This window comes from Lactuca virosa, chromosome 1, assembly GCF_052849685.1.
Source record: "Lactuca virosa cultivar CGN04683 chromosome 1, Lactuca_virosa_CGN04683_v6, whole genome shotgun sequence".
Taxonomy (NCBI): Eukaryota; Viridiplantae; Streptophyta; class Magnoliopsida; order Asterales; family Asteraceae; genus Lactuca; species Lactuca virosa.
In genome coordinates, this window is record NC_136426.1 from 245817639 (window position 1) to 245823374 (window position 5736).

A 5736-nucleotide genomic window follows, 5' to 3' on the forward strand; every position below is an offset into this window, starting at 1 on the left:
GATTTATCAATCAATCAACTTTATAGTCCCAAATTAATATTTCGGCTAACTACGTACGCTCCACTAACGACATATAAAGAGTGATCCGTGTTTTCATGGATTAGTTTTGTCCTAAAGTAACTAGAGTTGGGATGTATATAAAAGGTTCTAGTACTTTAATAGCATTATACTTTTACCAGGTTATGTCCTATCAAATCCATTCGGCTAACGACCCTCCACAAAACAAGGGAGCGGTGGGTGAGAAACTGAGAATGGACACCCATTCAACGGTCATTTTATAGGTCATTTCCTAACACCCCCTTTATAGTATGTCTTTGTGAAATAGGCGTACTATGGATTTGACTGACTTGTCTTATACATATAATATATTAAACTCTTAATCCTATATAGTATAAGGTGTATTGATTAAAGTTAATTTTCGAATTATACTTAATAATTAAGTAGGTGTGGAACCCCGCTATGCAGGGTGTGGATTTGTCAATACTTTTGGTCGTCTCACAGTGACTTACATGTGTTGTGTAGCCGAGAAGTCGTGTGTGCTTTGTGGTATCAATATTGTAAAAAACGTAAAGTTATAGGTATATATAGTTTATTGTTCATGGGTTAAGTGTAATCTAACAAAACATAATACGTCATACAATAGAGATCCTGTCACATTGAAGCTAAAATGGATGACATTACATTATACGTTAATGTTTACGTACTCACTTAATTTTGTCTCTTAAAATGTATCTTTCTCAAAATAAATAAATTAATAAAATTACATTTTTATTTTTTGTAGTTAACTTGTATATATGTAATGATATAGAAATTTTAATAAGGGGACACTCTATAAGATTTAATTGCAAGAACACACTTTTTTTTCTTTCCCGTAATGTTGATCTTTTGTGCCTTCAAGTATTCGTCTTCACCCACCCATACTCTTTCATTGTCTACGTTAATCTAATAACTTGTATGAGAAAAAAATAAGCATTTTCAAAAAGAATGCTTAATTTGTCAAATGAGAAAATAGAAGGTAAAGGATTCAAATTAAGTATACTGTGTGCAGACTCAATTTTATCCTGTGAAATTCTTGTTCGGCAAAATGGAAGAAATGACACAAAACCGAATTTGGTACCATGTATTAACCCTCTTTATCTGCCATTCATAACCCAAATTAGTAAATAAAAATGCCAGAAACTCTGTTAAACCAAACTGAATGGTATACTTTCTATAACCGCATTCGCGGTTTGCGGTTTGGTTTTGAGTAAAAGCCACACCAAACCACACCCGCAACAATTTCTTGCAATTTTGGTTCTTAATCCATTAGCTTCATATGACTTATTAAGAAGAAAGATATATCCACATGGCTGATCCTTTATTTATGCAACAAATTTCAATTTTGTTTACAATTGTATGAAAAGAGCTGGATTTGTTACCAATATTGGGGTTTAGAATTCTCAAAACAATCAAAGTCCCATAATTCAATCCTAAAGAGAATCATTGTAGGTTGAATAACTACAATGAGGAGAGTAATAATCTAAGTCAGAAGCCACATAGCCTATAGCCTCTTCAAGTGTCATCTGCATAGAAATTAAAGCCACATACACCTTTTATATCCACAAAACTTATAAAAAAAGAAGAGACTAAAATTTTTAAAAAATTAGGTTATTGAGAGACGTACTCTGTGAGGAGGTGACAATTCAGACTTGGAACTTTGCTTTCGATATAGTCTCCAAGGTTAATAGACTGTAAAATATCACATACAACACTAAAGTTAGATATAAATCAGTGGCAACATGGTCATTTTACATGCAAAATCAAAATATTACCAATAGTATCAAAACTCTATTCCATGGGAATAATTCCTTCAGTGGAAAGAATTCCATGAGATGGGAGAAACCCAAAGATTCCACAGTATGATCCAGGAACTCTTACACCTCCACCTGGGTCAGTCTCTACACATATAGACAAAATGTCAAGATGGTCAATTACTCTCGTTTCATTTACTCCAAAAAAGAACATTCCCTGTAAACTCACCTAAAGAGAAATCAGCAAGGTTGGCACCAACTGTTACAGCAAAACCACCTGAACTCCTGAAGATAAGCCAGGAACACGATCTGGTGCACATGGATTAAGGGGTGTACCATAATGTATATTTTCTCCATTTATGCGGCCGAAAACTCTAATTTTAAGATTCTTTTCTATTTCATGTAAATTGGACAGATATTATTATGGATGAAATGATGTATTATTGTATCATGTATCTAACCTGTAACCCATTTCATCAATGAAAGGTCTTCCAATACACGTGGCACCTACACTCAACATGGGTCAAAACAGCAGGAGATGTGGAGGTTGCAGCAAAATGGGTGTTCAACGAATCTGGATTCCCAAATCCACTCACGTATCCATCCATGTCAAATCTGATTTGCAGTTCAAAAATCACTAAATTGTATCATGTAAACAGGTGAGCCACCGTATCAGTAAACAATTCTATATAATAAGTACATTAATAGATACCAAGAGAGGTTCAAAGTCAGCGACCATGAGGGAAGGATCAAGAGAAACTCACATGTCTTTGACAGCAAAAGTGACGCGGCTGAAGGCGAGCTGCGCCGGAGAAGTTGTTGGCAACGGCGGGAGAATGAATTTCTCCATGAACGCTCCGTAATTGGAGGTCACTGCCATATTATCGTCCGTGTATGCGTCACTTTTCAGCTGCAGAAGATAAAACAGAGGATTAGGGTTAGAAAACTCAAAGCGTGTCTCTTAAAAGTCGATACACTCAATAAGGGTGAGGGTTTATGTTGGGTAATAGAACGGTTGCAGATGGGATTCACAATAAAGAAGGAAACCAGCTGGTGATGGGTCGAAGTTAATGATCGGGATGTGTATCGCAGTAAAACACAAAAGTAAAAGGAAAACAACGTGTGAAAGTTAATGAAAAAACTCTCTAATGTAATACACGAGAGTTACGATGATATATATAGGTAAATAAGTTACAAGAACACCCCTCTAACTAATAAATAACATACATGAACACCCTCTAACTAATGAATAAATACATAATGGTACAAGAACTATATTTGTCTAATATCCCCCTTCAAGCGAATCGGTGGCGGTCCAAGGCGAAGCATGTGACGAAAATGTTCAAACTGTTGTCGTGGAAGACTCTTAGTAAAAATGTACGCTACCTGAAGCTTGGTAGGAACAAACATGGTAACGAGTTTCCCAGATACAACAAGCTCACGAACAAAATGGTAGTCAAGATCGATATTTTTGGCGCGCTTATGAGACACTGGGTTTTGTGTGAGAAATAGGGCACTCTGATTATCACACAAGATGGTCGGACGGCCAGTGGGAAGAAAGTGAAGCTCACACAACAAGTGAGTAATCCATATGAGTTCAGCAGCAGTGTTAGCCATGGCTCGATATTCAGATTCACAGCTGGAGCGAGAGACCGTAGGCTGCTTTTTGGCGCTCCAGGATACAAGATTACCCCCCAGGAAGATCGAGTACCCATAGGTGGACCGGCGTGTATCCAAACAACGAGCCCAATCCTCATCAGAATAACCAACAAGGTTCGTAGATGTTGGTCTCGAAAAAGTAAGACCATAAGAGAGGGTGCCCTTAACATATCGGATAAGCCGCTTGACCGCCTGATAGTGATCAATAGTAGGAGCCTGAAGAAACTGGTTAACCTGATTAACAGCATAAGAAATATCAGGACGGGTGATGGTCAAATATTGCAAAGCCCCAACAAGAGAACGATAATGGGTCGGATCCTCATAAGGTGTACCAGATGCTACAAAAGAGACACTCGGGGATAAAGGGGTCGCCACGGGCTTCGACTCAAGTAGGCCAGCACGGGAAACAATAGCATGAGCATACTTGGACTGACTAAGAAACAACCTGGACGAAAGACGCTTGGCTTCCAAACCGAGAAAGTAGTTGAGGTGACCGAGATCCTTGATCTTGAATTCGGTGTGAAGCTTGGAGATAAAATAGCGAATAACAGCCGAGTCGGAGCCTGTTAGGATAAGGTCATCTACATATACGAGTAAGTATAAAAGACAAGCACCACGTTGAAACACAAACAAAGAGGGATCCGCACGACTGCAAGTGAACCCATTTGCCACAAGAAAGGAGCTCAAGCGATGAAACCATGCCCTAGGAGCTTGTTTGAGGCCATAAATGGCCTTGTTGAGCTTGCAAACATGATTAGGGTAACGAGGATCCTCGAACCCGGGTGGTTGCCGCATATACACCATATCGGACAAGTGGCCATGAAGAAAGGCGTTGTTGACATCAAGCTGGTGGAGCGGCCAGTTATGAATAACAACAATAGTCAAGACAACCCGGACGGTTGCCGCCTTCACTACCGGGCTAAAAGTATGAGAAAAATCGAGACCAGGAATTTGACTAAAACCTTGAGCAACAAGGCGTGCTTTATGTCGATCAATAGAGCCATCGGCGAAGTACTTGGTCCGAAAAATCCAACGACACCCCACCACATTCGTGTTACCAGGACGGGGAACCAAAGACCAAGTGTGATTCTGTGAAAGTGCATGCATTTCGGAGCGCATGGCGTCAACCCATTTGGAATCTCTGAGAGCCTCAACATGCGTTGTCGGGTCAACAGAGGAAAATAGAGCAGCATAAAGTCCACCATCAGATGTATGAGAAAGGTCCGCCCAATGCCTTGGTTTAAAAATCCCAGATTTTGCTCGAGTGGTCATGCGGTGCCCGATAGGAGCAACAGGAGTCGGGGTCGATGGAGTAGAGGGCGAGGGGGTAGCAACCTCAACATCGGGTAGTGACGGATCCGAATCAGAACCCGATGCAGGTTCGGTGTCAGAGCCGTGATCAGAGTCCGAGGTAGCGGAAGAGGAGTCTGAGGCATACACTGTAGAAGCAGGATCAGGTTGGGGGGGGGGGGGCTCGATTGGGGATGACGGCATGGGAGGATCATCGCATACAGTAGATGGAGCTGGAGGCGAGGCCGGTGAAGCGGGTTTTGAGACAGCAACGGGCACGGACACACACGGAAAATCATCCAAAAAGGAGTGAAGTGGTAAATCAACGATTGCGGTGTGCGTGGCAGCGGTGTCAAAAGGAAAACACAACTCATCAAACCGAGCATGGCGTGTGATGTAGATGCGCGAGGATCTAGGATCAAGACATAAGTAACCTTTGTATTGGGAGTGATATCCAAGAAAAACGCAGGGAATGCTCCGTGGAGACAATTTATGAGCCGAATAATCCCGCAAATAAGGGTAGACCCGGCACCCGAACGGGCGAAAATTATCATAAGGTGGCACCCGACCAAACAACATCTCAAAAGGAGAACGATAGCCAAGAACTTTTGAAGGCAAGCGATTAATAATATACACCGCGGTGCTAAAGGCATGAACCCAATAAGAGGCGGGTATGTGACCATGAAACATCATGGCAAGGCCTGTTTCAATTATATGTCGATGCTTGCGTTCGGCTCGTCCGTTTTGTTGCGGGGTGTACGGACACGAAATCTGATGAAAAATGCCACGCGAGTTTAATAAGCCCTTCACACGGTAGTTTAAAATTTTCGTACCCCCATCACTTTGAAAACTTTAAGCTTGGTGGAAAATTGATTTTCCACAAAAGTGAGAAATGAGATGAAAACATCATAAAATTATGATTTGGCCTTGAGTGGATCCAACCATGTAAAGCGCGAATAATCGTCCACAAAAGAGACATAGTAGCAATATGAATTAA

At 40.9% G+C, this 5736-nt stretch overlaps 1 pseudogene across 1 annotated transcript; it reads right to left on the reverse strand.

The window, feature by feature from the left end:
* Nucleotides 1-1328: 1328 nt before the first annotated feature.
* On the reverse strand, nt 1329-2919 carry LOC145109014 (amidase 1-like; annotated as a pseudogene). Its single transcript, XR_013708703.1, has 6 exons — nt 2555-2919; nt 2252-2405; nt 2020-2164; nt 1812-1937; nt 1664-1728; nt 1329-1562 (listed from the first exon to the last, which is right to left on the reverse strand). The product of XR_013708703.1 is annotated as an amidase 1-like (transcript).
* Nucleotides 2920-5736: the final 2817 nt, after the last annotated feature.